Source organism: Argentina anserina, chromosome 3 (genome assembly GCF_933775445.1).
Source record: "Argentina anserina chromosome 3, drPotAnse1.1, whole genome shotgun sequence".
Lineage (NCBI taxonomy): Eukaryota > Viridiplantae > Streptophyta > Magnoliopsida > Rosales > Rosaceae > Argentina > Argentina anserina.
In genome coordinates this window covers 32,216,305-32,235,417 of record NC_065874.1, presented here as the reverse complement: position 1 = coordinate 32,235,417, position 19,113 = coordinate 32,216,305, and positions in this window count along the sequence as shown.

Below are 19,113 nucleotides of genomic sequence, written 5' to 3'. Positions count from 1 at the left end.
GGGGAGACAAGAAATGGTGGTGCTAAGAAATATGATTGCACAAAGTCTAATGAATGCATTGTAGTTGTTCTATTTAATTATGGTTGATAAATATTTTGTGTAATATTCTGGATAAATTTTGTTGAAAATTTAAGAGTTTTAACGTAAATTTTTTATTTGGTTCAAACAACGTATAACCAAAACAATTGCAATCAATTATACTAACAATTGGAATGTCCCATAGTGTATATTTCAAATAATTAATACACAAATTAAAAGTGAATGAATCATTTTATCCATTTTAATAAAACTTTAAACATATATTAACATTTTGGTAATCATACATACTATAATCCCTTTTTGTTTACAATTTACCAAACACAAATAATAGTTTTTCGCTCCTACAACAGTTTTGAAAACAATTTACCAAACGTCTCAACTGTTTTCTCTCACAATAGCTTCAAAAGTCATTTTGCTCACAACAACATCAAAAATCATTTTACTCACACCACAACTATACCAAATTGGGCCGAAGTAAATGAGAGGCTTGTTATATAATCTTCAAACGTGAGGATTGTGTTGGGATCCGACTGATCAATTGTAACGACCCCAAAATTTCGAGCTTAAAAACTCAAAATTCTAAAGTCGTTAAACACAAAATAATCTCAAATAAATCGAAATCATTAAAGTGTAACAGCGGATCAATTCTGAGTTCTCAATACAACTCAGACAACCAATTATTACAACCCAAATTTATAATCCATACATAAAATGGAAATGTAATAATCCTCACAAATCACTCACAAATCTCACAAATAAATTCACTCAAATTCTCACACAAATCCACGCCAGAAATCTCACCACAACAGGGTACGAACGACTTCGAATCTCCGGAGTCGTCACTCAATCTCCGCTAATCAGTACCTGCGGAATTATCCCCTACACCATTGAATTGGTGCACCGGAATTGTAAACACAAACCCGGTAAGCTTATAGCTCGTATGAGTAAAATCACAATACAGTTCGCATATCAATATATACGAAAGATCACAAAACAACAAATATAAATGCCCTCATGAGTCAATAGTCAGCCCATCTGGTTGACCCAAAGAAATATGGAATAAAACGCTCATGAGGAAATTAAGTAACCCTTCTGGTTACCCAATGCATTTATAATACGGGTACCAAGAACGCTGGTACACATCTGTTACCCCTCTCGTAATACACCGTTGATATTGGATAGCCACCCGCTACCCAACATCCAAAATAAACTGAGTACCCATGAGCAGATAACCACCCGTTCCCTCACATGCAGTACTAAGGCAGACAGACTAGAGCTCTAACTGTATCGTAACTTTCGCCCGGCCAAAGGCTAGGTTCCGACTTGCCAAACACGTACAATAATCTCACATCATATTGTACCAATCACGTCCGAAGACAAATCAACATTTTAACAATCACAATGTTAAAAATCACGTACAATAATCTCACATCATATTGTACGTTTTAAAACTTTCACGATATCACCACAATAAACATCATAACAGTATATTATATAGCAAACTATATATATTCGTATTTATTACCATTTATACAATATATACATAGTCCACTATATCCTATACATGTCATATTTCATAAACACCTGAAGAATTACGTACAATATTCTCACATCATATTGTACCATTTAAATCACATACTCATGCACAATTTTTCCATCACCGAAATGACTATTGTTAATGAATTAATAACAATACGTAATTTAATGAACTATATATATATGTACTTATTACCATTATACTGTATATATGTAGTCCACAAAATTATATACATGTTGTAATTCATTTGATAATCACACTTGCAAAAATGTTGAATCACCACGAGGGTAGATTCGTAATTCAGTGAGATTTTACTCACCTTATAGACTTGTGCGTAATTCCACAATTCCCGACGATAATTCCTTTTCTTGATTTAACGATCACCTTGAAAAAATAAGAAAATGATTTAGAATCGTTTCGTAAACCTTTAAATGCCGAAACAGTAATAATCGGTTACTGTTCAGCAATTTTCGGTTTTACGAAATTACTGTTCACAGATACTATTCACTGTTACTATTCCCGGATACTATACGTATAAATATTAATACGTATTTCTGTAGGTATAAATATTAATACGTATTTCTGTACGTATAAATATTAATACGTATTTCTGTACGTATACGTACGATTTAAATGTAAATACAAATTCAGTAAATAAAATTTACTAAATTACCCTTTTTCAAAATTACTTTTTTTTACATTTACTGAAAGTAATTTATATTTACATTTACTGAAGGTAAAATTTAATTACATTTACCGTAGTAAATAAAAATTACATTTACATTTACCGTACACAGTAAATTACCAAAATACCCTTCTGTCAAAACTGTTCCCACCGCCACACGTGGCGGCGCGTGTGGCACACGCGCCACCTCCGGCGGGCCGCGCGTGGGGTCCACGCGCCGAGGCTAACCACGGCGCGTATCACGCCACCGCCGCCTCCAAAATCACCCTCCTTCCTCCCTTCTTCCTTCCCTCTGTCTCACGCCCCTCCAGGCCACCCCACACCGTCACACGCGCCGCCTAGGCGGCGGTAATCCTCCCCTTCCTCCTCCTCCGATTCTTCCACAATTCAATCCAAAAATTCTCCCAAATCAAACCCAAACATCCAACAATCACAAACCACAATTCAATTACATTAATCTTTACCTAATTCGATCGATGGAATTCGATTTGTCGTCAGCGATGCGTGAGAAGTCGCCGACGTCGACTCGAGCAGCGGTGAGCCTGAGGGTTGTTGTGGGGAGGTCGCGCGGTGCCCAGGGTCAGGCGATGAGTGACGAGGCAGCTTGGAAGCGGTGCTCACGGTGCGATGCCGAGGGAGGCTCGGGAAGAGAGGTGAAGGTCTCGGCGGCGTGCCAGCGTCTCGCAAGCTCAAGGGTTGGGGAGGAAGGTCGCGCGATCCTCCTGAGCACGGCGGTGTGGCTCACGGTGCGCCGGAGGGCGAGATCGCCGATCGATCGTTTCGGAGGGGAAGGGAGAACTCGAGAGAAGAGAGAGAGAGAGTTCGAGGGAGGCGCGGGTATGCGAGAGAATAGGGTTTCTGAAAATGGAAACCCTATTCTGATTAATTTCCTTTTATACCCTTTTCCAAATCGGAAACTAACTTCTATCGTTAATAACCTTTACATACGACGTCCGATTCGAACGCGTCACATACTCACGAACTCGTATCGACGAGCTCTACAACTTCCGTGAAGAAAGTTTTCACAACCGAGCGACGAAATAAAAGTCGATAAATTCGTTCGGAAACGTAACGTTTTCTTATTAAACGTTCTCGGAACGTTTCCGTTTCCGTTTCGTAACGCTTGCAAACAAACAAATTCAATTTAAATGAATTTCAAAACTTTATAGAATTTACTTCAAATCAAATATCGTTTTGAAAAATTTGGGTTGTTACATCAATACCAGCACCTTTGAGATCTATACAAGTCACTTTGTGGCCTGAAGCTTCAAATAGACACTTGAGTTTATACCAGCACCAAGCTCCATGCCCTATGCCGTGGATTAAAACCAAATGGTGATGAGGTTTTTGCTACTTCAGTTTCTGGGTCCATTGCTACTTAAGATTTTTGTTCTTCTTAACGACTATCACGTTTCTGATCTTTTCGGTCCTGAGAGCTTGGTCTCTTTGGTTATATCATATGAATTACTCAGCGATGGAGCTCAATCTCTGATATAATGATCAATAAACTAATTTTCCTCTAATTGAGAGTTTGAGACAGGAGTCGCAGGACTAAACGAATATATGGATAACATACGTTCTTGAAGTCTTTTCTTTTTCTTCACGTATCTCCATGAAAAAGATAAGGCATTCTTCACTCTCAGTTATGTTGATTAGGATCGAATCTTTTATTTTTCTCTGTATAGTCTAGGGTTATTTATTTATTTATTTATTACTGTCATAATTTTAAGTAATATATACTGTAAAATATAAAAACATTAGATATCAACCATCAACCATAACACGCTCCACTCTCGTTCACACGATCAGTAGTTGACCGTGGAACTCATGCTCAACAACTATTGGATGTAAATCTAAAGGTGAGGAGAATCTTTTTAAAATTGAGTTATCTTGTTTTTAACCATTAGATTTACATCCAATAGTGGTTGAGTATGAATTTCACGGTCAGTAGCTGACCATGTGAACGAATTGTAACACGCTCTCCTGAAGGTAGTAACACTTCTAGGCTAGAACTGTAATAACCCAGATTTTCTAGTTTAAATTCTTTTAATTTCTCGCAAATTATTATGTTTAGTAATTCGAGTAAAATCATATTCTACGCCCTCTCGTCGATGTCTTTACGAAAATAAAGTTATTTCAGAAATTTAAGGTTGAAAAACGTTACGTTTTCAGTGGCTCAAGAGTCGACTTTTATTCCGTCTCTCCTCACCAAAAATTTCCTTCACGGAAGTTGTAGAGCATGCCTTAATTGAATGTTGTATGTGGAAGTTGTTAGTAATGGAAGTTGTTAGTAACGGAAGTTTGGTTTCCGATTTTTGAAGGTTATAAAAGAACTTTTTTGGAAACTAAAAATCAGAAAACCAAAAATAGAAACCTGAACCGGCCCGACCCCGACCCGAGTTACATCGCACCCCAAGCTTCCTCTCCAGCGATCTCTCACCTCTGGCCGCCATGCTCGACACCGCCGATGTCGTTGGAATCGCTCGGTCGAGCCGCGTTGACCCGTGGTAGCGGCGACCCACCCCGTGCAGCGTCTCAACCGCCACCGAGGGAGCACCGCTGCGGCACCGGCAAACTCGACGTCACCGGCGAGGCTGGGGCACGTGGCGGCAACGGAAAGCCTTCTCTCCTCCTTGTAGGCGTGAATCCACCGGCGGTGAACCTCGGATCGAGCGGGTTCACCTTCGATCTTCAATCTCTGATCTGGTTTCTTGCGGAGGCGATTCCGGCCGGTCTACGACTAGCTGCAAGTCACGGTTGTGTTTAACACCTTGTGATCTACATTTTTGGTGTTGAATATTTTGTGATTCGATGAAGTTTGGGTGGAGGAGTTGGTGGTGCAGGTGCCGCCTCCTAGGGCGGCGCGTGGGAGGAAGTGGGGCGTCGGAGAGATGGTGTTAGGCCGTAGGTTGATGGAGGTGAAAGGGGGGGTGGAAAGGTGGCCGGAAATGAGGTCACGCGTGGCTGTCTGGGCGGCACGTGAGCACCACGCGCGGTTGCCGGAGGGTGGCGCGTGAGCACCACTTGCGGTTGTCAAAAGGTGGTGCGTGCATAGTGTTCTCGTGAACAGTGTTTGCGTGAAAACAATGTTGTTATGCGGGTCATTTTCTAAGCATATTGTTATGCTACTAGGTGATTGACGAAACGAGTGAGAGAATCTCTCTTTGTGCCGTAAAAGTTGCACGCATGAAATAAAGTGAGTAAATCTTACGGTGACAAGTCTACCCTTAGCGGTGACTTGTATTTATGATTTCTTTAAATGAGAGAAATTTGATGTCAATACAATATAGTGAGTTATGTAGGTGTATAAAAATAGTAATTATAATACATATATATGATTTGCTATATTATATAACGTTACAGTTTTTATTTAAAGTATGAAATTTGATTGTTTTCGATTAATTGTGGCTGATGTGACCGAAAGGGGAGGTAATGTACCTTCCGGTAGAATTGATTATTGGAGTGACTGTAACGACCCTAAAATTTCAAGCTTAAAAACTCAAAATTATAAAGTCGTTAAACACAAAATAATCTCAAATAAATAGAAATCATTAAAGTGTAACAGCGGATCAATTCTGAGTTCTCAATACAACTCAGACAACCAATTATTACAACCCAAATTATAATCCATACGCAAAATGGAAATGTAATAATCCTCACAGATCACTCACAAATTCTCACACACAAGTCCACACTAAAAACCTCACCGCAAGTAGAATATGAACGACTTCAAGCCTCTGTAGTCGTCACTCAACCTCCACTAATCAGCACCTGCGGAATTATCCCCTACACCATCGAATTGGTGCACCGGGATTGTAAACACAAACCCGGTAAGCTTATAGCTCGTATGAGTAAAATCACAATACAGTTCGCATATCAATATATACGAAAGATCACAAAACAACAAATATAAATGCCCTCATGAGTCAATAGTCAGCCCATCTGGTTGACCCAAGAAATATGAAATAAAACGCTCATGAGGAAATTAAGTAACCCTTCTGGTTACCCAATGCATTTATAATACGGGTACCAAGAACGCTGGTACACATCTGTTACCCCTCTCGTAATACACCGCTGATATTGGATAGCCACCCGCTACCCAACATCCAAAACAATCTGAGTACCCATGAGCAGATAACCACCCGTTACCTCACATGCAGTACTACTCTGATATTGGGTAACCACCCGCTACCCAACATCCAAAACTATCTGAGTACTCATGAGTAGATAACCACCCGTTACCTCACATGAAGTACTATGGTGATATTGGGTAACCACCCGTTACCCAACATCCAAAACAATCTGAGTACTCATGAGTAGATAACCACCCGTTACCTCACATGAAGTACTATGGCTGACAGACTAGAGCTCTAACTGTATCGTAACTTTCGCCCGGCCAAAGGCTAGGTTCCGACTTGCCAAACACGTACAATAATCTCACATCATATTGTACCAATCACGTCCGAAGACAAATCAACATTTAAACAATCTCAATGTTAAAAATCACGTACAATAATCTCACATCATATTGTACGTTTTAAAACTTTCACGATATAACCACAATAAAATCATAACAGTATATTATATAGCAAACTATATATATTCGTATTTATTTACCATTTATACAATATATACATAGTCCACTATATCCTATACATGTCATATTTCATAAACACCTGAAAATTACGTACGATAATCTCACATCATATCGTACCATTTGAATCACATACACATGCCAAATTTTTCTGTCACTGAAATGACTATTTTTAATGACTTAATAACAGTACGTAATTTAATGAACTATATATATATATATGTACTTATTACCATTATACTGTATATATGTAGTCCACTAAATTATATACATGTTGTAATTCATTTAATAAACACACTTGCAAAATGTTGAATAACCACGAGGGTAGATTCGTAATTCAGTGAGATCTTACTCACCTTATCGACTCGAGCGTAATTCCACAATTCCCGATGATATTCATTTCCTCGATTTAATGATCACCTTGAACAGATAAGAAAAGAATTTAGAATCGTTTCGTAACCTTTAAATGCCGAAACAGTAATAATCGGTTACTGTTAAGCAATTTTCGGTTTTATGAAGTTACTGTTCAGTGGTACTATTCACTATTACTATTCCTGGATACTGTACAAATATGCAATTAATACGTATTTCTGTACGTATAAATATTATATACGTAGTTCTGTACGTATAAATACTATATGCATATTTCTGTACGTATAAATATTATATACGTATTTCTGTACGTATAAATATAAATACGTATTTCTGTACGTATAAATATTATATATGTATTTCTGTACGTATAAATATTAATACGTATTTCTGTATGTATAAATATTAATACATATTTCTGTACGTATAAATATTAATACGTATTTCTGTACGTATACGTACGATTTAAATGTAAATACAAATTCAGTAAATAAAATTTACTAAATTACCCTTTTACAAAATTACTTTTTACATTTACTGAAAGTAATTTATATTTACATTTACCGTAGGTAAAATTTAATTACATTTACCGTAGTAAATAAAAATTACATTTACATTTACCGTACAGAGTAAATTACCAAAATACCCTTCTGTCAAAACCGTTCCCACCGCCGCACGTGGCGGCGCGTGTGGCACACGCGCCACCTCCGGCGGGCCGCGCGTGGGGCCCACGCGCCGAGGCTAACCACGGCGCGTAGCACGCCACCGCTACCTCAAATCTCTCCTACTTTCTCCCCTCTCCTTCCCTCCGGCCTTAGGCCGCCCCTACGCCACCCCACTCCTCCACACGCGCCGCCTAAGGCGGCGGCATCCCTAACTCTCCTCTTCCTCCGATCCTCCATTAATTCACCTCCGATTCAAACCAAAAACACAACAACAATCGACACAACCAAATGAAATCAAACCCTCACCTAATCGATATCTCGATAGCCTCGGAATCAACTGTGTTTGAGTCAAGATGAGGTGAGGTGCGGCGTTTGGTTCCCCTCCGATTGTAGGTGGTGCCATGTAGGAGATGCAGCGGCGATGACGATGCGTGACGATGACGATGACGATGCGTGATGCAGCGGCGATGCTCGTGGCAGTGAGGCACGGTGCGGGGGAAGCTCGGGTTGCTTGCTGCGGAGCTCGCAAGGCCGTAGGAGCGGCGGTGCAAGCCTCGAAGGGCAGGGCAGAGATCGGAGAGGGAGATCGACTCGAGGGAGAGATCAACCCGAGAGCGAGAGAGAGAGAGAGAGAGAGAGAGAGCTCGGGAGGAAGAAAAGAAAGAGAGAGAGAAAACAGAGGGGGGCGGCGGAAGGGAGAGAAGAGAGAGAAGAAGGTTTCTGAAAATAGAAACCCTACTTCACAAAATGTCCTTTTATACCCCCTTAAAATCGGAAACTAACTTCCGTCATTAATAACTTTTTCGTACGTCGTCCGATTAGGACGCGTCACATATCCACGAACTCGTATCGACGAGCTCTACAACTTTCGTGAAGGAAGTTTTCGCAACCGATCGACGGAATAAAAGTCGATATAAACGTTACGGAAATGTAACGTTTTTCAATTCAAACGTTCCGAGAACGTTTCCGTTTCCGTTTCCGTAACGTTGCAAACAATTAAATTCATTTAAACTGAAATTCATAATTAAATAGAATTCAAATTGAATCAAATAATGTAATGAAATTTAGGGTTATTACAATCTACCCCCCTTAAAGGAATTTCGTCCCGAAATTCAAGCTCACTCGACAACAACTGTGGATATCTAGTCATCATGTCTGACTCTAGCTCCCAAGATGCATCACCCTCATCATGGTGACTCCATAGTACCTTGACTAGCTCAACTTCTCTCTAGCATGGAAATGTGGAAGACGTTGTGGAAGCCCGACATGCTAGTAGGCAAGGCTAGTCGATATGCTAGTTCGCCCACCTTCTCAAGTATCTCAAAGGGCCCAACGTACCTCGGCCAACTTTTCTTTCTTGTCAAATCTCACTACACCCAACTTTGGCCCAACAGATAGGTGGTCGACATGGTCTACGTTAAGGGCCTCATAGGGTACCATGCCGATGCTGGAATGGTAACTGTCATTGTAGGCGGACTCAATCAATCTCAAATGATTTCACAGCTACCTTAAAATTCAGCATACATGCTCTCAACCTATCTTCCGTTACCTCAAACTTTCTCCATCAGACAATCTGTCACATGTCCTAACAATAATAGTCGCATGTGAGCTACTCAAAATATAATCATCCTCCCGAAACATAATGATGGTTTCAGCATGGAGGTGTCAACGCCCTCTTTTGTCTAGTTCACCACTCTCTTGCGATTTGACAAACTATCCCCACGTCATGAGTTAGCTCCTACCACTCAGCATGGTCAAAACTCTCAACATCTAACATGAGTCAATCAATGATTAACACATGCCTACTACTTACATCACACATAGTGGTTTTCAAATAAACGTGCTTTATCACAACAATACCTTCATGACTTCACCACAAATCATCGTTAGAATAACGAACCTACCATTCCTTTCAAATCAACAAAATAATCCCCTTTCATGATCATCTTATTATAACCATAAAAAGTTGTCGTGCATGATACCCACTCAAGTACCACATTCGTATCGGCAACACGATAAAAGAAATCTTAACTCATTGAGTTCACAACCACCACAGAACACCACCTTGGATTAAGAATCACTCTCAAACAGTTCACCAGAGAATCGACTAATATACGCAAAAGGCTGTAGAAAATTCTACCACCACCACAAGAGAGATGCATCACGCATCCTACCACCTTCACCAAAGCTCACCGTCGGAAAAGAAGTTACAACTATCTGCTTCAAGTCGCAGGACAGGTAAAGAAAATATTTATCTCCCGATAGTGGAACATGAAAATTAGGTGGAATTATAGTGCAAAATAAACACAACCACAACTGAGATATACCATACCCCTTGGTTCATGCATACCTCAAATGTATGACACATGGTCCCACACAACGCCCCAGTGGCATCATCCATAGTATTGATTTTTTTTTTCTCCACAGTCGTAATACAATAAATTCAGTAAACAATTCAACAACTGAATCCTGGTATTGGGTCCACCATCTCCTCCAGACTAAACCAAGATTGTTGCCGCACTACCACTCTAACAGTTGTTTCTTTACTTTTATCATGACTCTCATGGCCAACGCATTCGGCCAAAATACTTCTCTGCAAGCAGCAATATAATTGATTACTCTTTATCGTAAAATTTATCACTTGTTGAACACTTCAGTCAACTTCGCCTTATCCAACAATAAACAATCGATTGCATAGAGGGAAAAGAACCTCTAAGTCTCCAACACTAACACCACTTGTACTTGACAAGAAAATTTGGTTCTCAACCATTTCTTTACCAGTTGAAAGGTGCTTGTTACGAAAAAGAAATTCGTTAAAACACCACTAAGCTAAGGTCATCTCATACCTTACCTTTAATAGAGTTACTTCACCGCCATTACGTCTCATTTGGACTTGTGGCATTGTGAAGTTCCAATCCCCAACACCACAATAATTAAATCCTGGAAGATCAGTGTTCACATTTAAATGCTCATCTAACAAATAATTAAATTATATCGCCACATTGAGATTTCTCCATCACCTTATATTTCTTGCTCACCCAAGAACAATGCGTAACATCACTTATCTATAGCCGAACCAAAACAAGAATGTCACGTCAACAAAATGTGAATCCCATTTCCTGTATTACCACTTATGGACGTATCATACGCCCTACCACTCTGTTACCCATATCCTTAGAGATGCTAGTCACGAAAATTTCCGTTAACCACCTCCAACCTATGGTCTACACATCTTTTACGTGACCATAATATCTCAACCTTGTTAGGCTTCAACTTAGATTAGTTGCATAACAAAAATCTAGTCCTCAACATTTAAACACTGAACATCCCTCAACGTAGGGTCAACGCTCTCTATCAAGACTCCTTGACAGTTCTCTGCCCTGATAGGAAACTATATACTCAAACATGTTAGCATTCCAGCATCTGGATCGCTTGTCAAACTCAGAGAGTATTGTAGCCTCTCTAAACTGATCGCACCAGTCATTAAGTCTTGGAATTCATTTGTCCCATCCATACGGCGTCTTCGTTATAGGTGCTATAACACAGTGTCTCCGGAACGTCTCACTTTACTCAGACATCACAACGATCTGTGATAGTTACTTCAGATCCACATACTCAACATATGCTATGACTCAAGCTCTCATGGCATTATCCGACTCGAGTCAGAGATACGACACTCTGGTTTCCTGGGTCTACGAAAGAACCCACCATGTCAAAACAATCAATCACCGCGTACTGCGGCCTCAACCAATCGATTCCTCAGATCACATCATAGTGTGGTCCGGAATCACTATCAAATAAGCAGAGAACTCTCTACTTCCAATCACAAGAGGATAAGCCTTTCATTGTCTCCAATTTCGAGGAACACTCCAAAAGCGAAGTGACACATAAAGAGTTCTCATAGGCGTGGGAATCAATCCTAACCCCTCCACTGCCAACTATCAATAAATGAATGTGGCTATCATCGTCTTCTCTAACTCAGAGTACTCAATCATTACCAAGTAAGTCCCAATACTGTCGATCCAATGGTCCGCTACCACATGATCCAAGCGTCATGAAATGACAGCACTAGCAGCTCACTCATGTCCTTGATCACCTCAACACACGACTATTGTTTCTAACGATAGCAACAAAATCAACTTGTCTTTCCAGTGGAGCAGCCTCCTCATAAAGGTTCTCCCCATTGCAGACTCGGCCTGCAGCCCTAACTCGGCCTCGACCCTGTCCACGACCATTTTCCACATTCATCACCATTCAACAATTAACACTCAGTCATACATGTGAAGTCTCGAATTCGACAAAATAGATCCAACCAATATCAATCATGAAATTTCAGAAGAAGGTGAATCATTGGAATATTGTCACAATACTCTATACAGGACCAAACCATAAGGTATGGCTCCTAACACTCTCGCGTACCCGACAACATATCTATACCGAGGAGCATGTGATGGGAGCCCGCCTGCAGTCGGATCATCGCTCCTGGATGGTATTGATAATCGCCAAATACGCACTTAGGCTCTGATACCAACTGTAACGACCCTAAAATTTCAAGCTTAAAAACTCAAAATTCTAAAGTCGTTAAACACAAAATAATCTCAAATAAATAGAAATCATTAAAGTGTAACAGCGGATCAATTCTGAGTTCTCAATACAACTCAGACAACCAATTATTACAACCCAAATTATAATCCATACACAAAATGGAAATGTAATAATCCTCACAGATCACTCACAAATTCTCACACACAAGTCCACACTAAAAACCTCACCGCAAGTAGAATATGAACGACTTCAAGCCTTTGTAGTCGTCACTCAACCTCCACTAATCAGCACCTGCGGAATTATCCCCTACACCATCGAATTGGTGCACCGGGATTGTAAACACAAACCCGGTAAGCTTATAGCTCGTATGAGTAAAATCACAATACAGTTCGCATATCAATATATACGAAAGATCACAAAACAACAAATATAAATGCCCTCATGAGTCAATAGTCAGCCCATCTGGTTGACCCAAGAAATATGAAATAAAACGCTCATGAGGAAATTAAGTAACCCTTCTGGTTACCCAATGCATTTATAATACGGGTACCAAGAACGCTGGTACACATCTGTTACCCCTCTCGTAATACACCGCTGATATTGGATAGCCACCCGCTACCCAACATCCAAAACAATCTGAGTACCCATGAGCAGATAACCACCCGTTACCTCCCATGCAGTACTACTCTGATATTGGGTAACCACCCGCTACCCAACATCCAAAACAATCTGAGTACTCATGAGTAGATAACCACCCGTTACCTCATATGAAGTACTATGGTGATATTGGGTAACCACCCGTTACCCAACATCCAAAACAATCTGAGTACTCATGAGTAGATAACCACCTGTTACCTCACATGAAGTACTATGGCTGACAGACTAGAGCTCTAACTGTATCGTAACTTTCGCCCGGCCAAAGGCTAGGTTCCGACTTGCCAAACACGTACAATAATCTCACATCATATTGTACCAATCACGTCCGAAGACAAATCAACATTTAAACAATCTCAATGTTAAAAATCACGTACAATAATCTCACATCATATTGTACGTTTTAAAACTTTCACGATATAACCACAATAAAATCATAACAGTATATTATATAGCAAACTATATATATTCGTATTTATTTACCATTTATACAATATATACATAGTCCACTATATCCTATACATGTCATATTTCATAAACACCTGAAAATTACGTACGATAATCTCACATCATATCGTACCACTTGAATCACATACACATGCCAAATTTTTCTGTCACTGAAATGACTATTTTTAATGACTTAATAACAGTACGTAATTTAATGAACTATATATATATATATGTACTTATTACCATTATACTGTATATATGTAGTCCACTAAATTATATACATGTTGTAATTCATTTAATAAACACACTTGCAAAATGTTGAATCACCACGAGGGTAGATTCGTAATTCAGTGAGATCTTACTCACCTTATCGACTCGAGCGTAATTCCACAATTCCGTAGTAAATAAAAATTACATTTACATTTACCATACACAGTAAATTACCAAAATACCCTTCTGTCAAAACCGTTCCCACCGCCGCACGTGGCGGCGCGTGTGGCACACGCGCCACCTCCGGCGGGCCGCGCGTGGGGCCCACGCGCCGAGGCTAACCACGGCGCGTAGCACGCCACCGCTACCTCAAATCTCTCCTACTTTCTCCCCTCTCCTTCCCTCCGGCCTTAGGCCGCCCCTACGCCACCCCACTCCTCCACACGCGCCGCCTAAGGCGGCGGCATCCCTAACTCTCCTCTTCCTCCGATCCTCCATTAATTCACCTCCGATTCAAACCAAAAACACAACAACAATCGACACAACCAAATGAAATCAAACCCTCACCTAATCGATATCTCGATAGCCTCGGAATCAACTGTGTTTGAGTCAAGATGAGGTGAGGTGCGGCGTTTGGTTCCCCTCCGATTGTAGGTGGTGCCATGTAGGAGATGCAGCGGCGATGACGATGCGTGACGATGACGATGACGATGCGTGATGCAGCGGCGATGCTCGTGGCAGTGAGGCACGGTGCGGGGGAAGCTCGGGTTGCTTGCTGCGGAGCTCGCAAGGCCGTAGGAGCGGCGGTGCAAGCCTCGAAGGGCAGGGCAGAGATCGGAGAGGGAGATCGACTCGAGGGAGAGATCAACCCGAGAGCGAGAGAGAGAGAGAGAGAGAGAGAGCTCGGGAGGAAGAAAAGAAAGAGAGAGAGAAAATAGAGGGGGGCGGCGGAAGGGAGAGAAGAGAGAGAAGAGGGTTTCTGAAAATAGAAACCCTACTTCACAAAATGTCCTTTTATACCCCCTTAAAATCAGAAACTAACTTCCGTCGTTAATAACTTTTTCGTACGTCGTCCGATTAGGACGCGTCACATATCCACGAACTCGTATCGACGAGCTCTACAACTTTCGTGAAGGAAGTTTTCGCAACCGATCGACGGAATAAAAGTCGATATAAACGTTACGGAAATGTAACGTTTTTCAATTCAAACGTTCCGAGAACGTTTCCGTTTCCGTTTCCGTAACGTTGCAAACAATTAAATTCATTTAAACTGAAATTCATAATTAAATAGAATTCAAATTGAATCAAATAATGTAATGAAATTTAGGGTTATTACAGTGACTTTATATATATTGTTGTGCAAGAGTCGCTTGGTTGTAGTAAATAAATATGTGTGGATGATTATATTGTACGTGGTTTTAACATTGAGTCTTGTTAAAACGTTTTCTGGTCTTTGGACGGTGATGACATATAAATCGGAACCATGCCTTGGCCGAGTGTTGGTTACGATCAGTTAGAGCTCTAGTCTCCATGTCTTGTATTCATGAGGGTTAACCAAGTGGGCTGCCCATCTCATGAGTACACATGCTTTAAAATGATATTCGGGTAACCAGGTGGGTTGCTCGAGTCTCATGTGCACACATATTTAAAATGTTATTTGTTACGGGTAACTAGGTGGGTTTCCCTAGTTTCATGTGCACACATATTTTAAAATGTTAATTGTACATTTCTTTTGTATGTGATGTATGTTTAAATGTTGGTTTACTCATACGGGCTGAAAAACATACCGGGTTTGTGTTTACAATCCCGGTGCACCAAATCGATAGTGTAGGGGATAGTTCTGTAGGTGGGAATTAGCAGGCTCGAAGAGCTTACTCGGAAGAATACTGAGGGTTTCCTTCTTCTATTTGTGGTGAGGATTGAGTGAATATTACATTTCCAATTGTTATAATACTTGAGTGTATAAACTGATTATGTATTACAAGTCGATTGAGTCGTACTGTGAACTCAGTTTTGATACACTGTTGCTATAAGATGATTTCAATATATTTGGAATTATTGTAGAGTTTTCATGGTTTCGAATTCGAATTTTTATCATTCAAAATTTCGAAATCGTGACAAGAACCGGAAACAAAAAGACGTCGGAAAGCGTAAAACTGCTTCATGTGCGACTCGGTTTGACGAAACCTCACGGAGAGCTTGGAAATTCAGGCGGCAAAGATCATCAGGGTAAGTTCTTCAACTGTTTTAGACTTTTACGTATTTGGATTGTTTCGTTTCAGCACACAGAGATAATGCTAGCAAAAAAAATATGTCATCTGAACGACGATTTAGTTGGCCTAATTGTTAACAATGTTACCGATATGATGATAGAAAATCGTTCTCCGAAGTCTGCAAACAATGATTTAAGTTAGAAGGTATAAGCCGATCTTTACTTAAATTCGCCCTTGCCTGTCCCAATTGTCCCTTAGTAGATTCCCAAATATAGTCGATTTGGTAGTATGGGGTCCTATCATCACCGATTCTGATATTGGAGGTGTGGCAATCTAGACAGATACAGTCGGCTTTTGAAGTTGGAAAGCCGAGTAGAGAAATCATTGAAAGGAAGAGAAGGATTACTTCGATCTGCATGCCCTATTTACTTTAGCAAAAACTAACTCCCTTTAGGTGCATCATTCGTGCAACAAGCTAGCCCTGTAATATTATGTAATCACCATTAGAGAGAGCTAGGGTTTCTTGTCTTGGGGTCTCGAAGGACCAGTAGTCAACCAAGCTGAAGCCAAATTGAAATGTCATTCTCTGAGAGGTCATTGTGTTGATGATATTCATGGAAGGAGAGTGTAATAACCCTAAATTTCAAACAACATTTGAGTGGATTTGAATTCTTTAAAATTGTGAAATTTAGTTAGAATGGATGTGATTGGTTACGACGTTATGAAACGAGTAACGGATACGATACGAGAACGTTTAATAAGAAAACGTTACGTTTCCGAACGAATTTATCGACTTTTATTCCGTCGCTCGTTTGCGAAAACTTCCTTCATGAAAGTTGTAGAGCTCGTCGATACGAGTTCGTGAGTATGTGACGCATTCGAATCGGACGCCATACGTGAAAGTTATTAACGACGGAAGTTGGTTTCCGATTTTGGGAGGGGGTATATAAGTAAATGTTGCAACTAGGGTTCCCATAATTGGAAACCCTTTCACCCTCTCACCCCGCCGCTCTCTCTTCTCTCTCCCTCTCTCGGGTTTTTTTTCTCTCCTTCCCCGACTCACCCTCCCCTCCTCAGAAAACACCACACCGATCTCCCTCACCGCTCCACCGTGTCGCCCACCGCCTATCTAGGAAGCATCACACGACCCTTCACTACCGACCCCAAGCTCGACACGCCGTTCCACACAGCGCCGGAGCTCCACCCGACCCCTGGACTTGGCAGAAGAGACGTCCGCATCCTAAGCGCACCCCCGACGAAGCACGAGCACGGAGGAGGACTTCTCTACGCCGATCCTCGCTTGGTGCTCTCTGCCTTTATCTTGGAGACCATCGACGATCCAAGCCCTTCCGAGACCAAATCGGAGATTCAAACTTCGATCAAGGTATTAATGGATGTGTTGTTTGGTTTTGAGTGTTTGATGTTGAATTTGGGATAGTTTAGAATGATTGTGGAGTGAGAATCGGAGGAGGAGGAATTTTAGGGATACCGCCGCCTTAGGCGGCGCGTGGGGAGGCGTGGGGTGGCGTAGGGGCTGCCTAGGAGCGGAGGAAGGAAGAGGGGAGAAAGGAGGAGAGTTTGGAGGCGGCGGTGGCGTGATACGCGCCGTGGTTAGCCTCGGCGCGTGGACCCCACGCGCGGCCCGCCGGAGGTGGCGCGTGTGCCACACGCGCCGCCGTGTGAGGCGGTGTAATTAGTTTCGACTGAAAGGGTATTTTGGTAATTTACTGTGTACGGTAAATGTAAATGTAAATGTAATTTTTATTTACTACGGTAAATGTAATTAAATTTTACCTTCGGTAAATGTAAATATAAATTACTTTCAGTAAATGTGAAAAGTAATTTGTAAAAGGTAAATAGTAAATTTTATTTACTGAGATTGTATTTACATTTAAATCGTACGTATACGTACAGAAATACGTATTAATATTTATACGTACAGAAATACGTATTAATATTTATACGTACAGAAATATGTATTTTTATTTATACGTACAGAAATACGTATTTAATAATTATACGTATAGAAATACGTATATAATATTTATACGTACAGAAATACGTATATAATATTTATACGTACAGAAATACGTATATAGTATTTATACGTACAGAAATACGTATATAGTACTTATACGTACATAAATACGTATTAATTGAGTATTGAACAGTAACTTCGTATAAACCAAAATTGCTGAACAGTAACCGTTTATTACTGTTTTGGCATTTAAAGGTTTAACGAAACGATCCTAAATTCCTTTCTTATCTTTTCAAGGTGATCTATAAGCGAGGGAAGGAAATTAGCATCGGGAATTGTGGAAATTACGCTCAAGTCAATAAGGTGAGTAAAAATCTCACTGAATTACGAATCTACCCTTGTGGTGATTCAACATTTTTGCAAGTGTGTTTATTAAATGAATTACAACATGTATATAATTTAGTGGACTACATATATACAGTATAATGGTAATAAGTACATATATATATATAGTTCGTTAAATTACATACTGTTATTAATTCATTGAAAATAGTCATTTCGGTAACAGAAAAATTGTGCATGTGTATGTGATTTCAATGGTACGATATGATGTGAGATTATCGTACGTAATTTTTCAGGTGTTTATGAAATATGACATGTATAGGATATAGTGGACTATGTATATGTTGTATAAATGGTAAATAAATACGAATATATATAGTTTGCTATATAATATACTGTTATTGTTTTTATTGTGGTGATATCGTGAAAGTTTTAAAACGTACAATATGATGAGTGATTATTGTACATGATTTTATCACGGAGAATGTGAAATATTGTGATTTGTCTTCGGACGTGATGTGTGGTACAATATGATGTGAGATTATTGTACATGTTTGGCAAGTCGGAACTTAGCCTTGGCCGGGCGAAAGTTACGATACAGTTAGAGCTCTAGTCTGCCAACCATAGTACTTCATGTGAGGTAACGGGTGGTTATCTACTCATGAGTACTCAGATTGTTTTGGATGTTGGGTAACGGGTGGTTACCCAATATCACCATAGTACTTCATGTGAGGTAACGGGTGGTTATCTACTCATGAGTACTCAGATTGTTTTGGATGTTGGGTAGCGGGTGGTTACCCAATATCAGAGTAGTACTGCATGCGAGGTA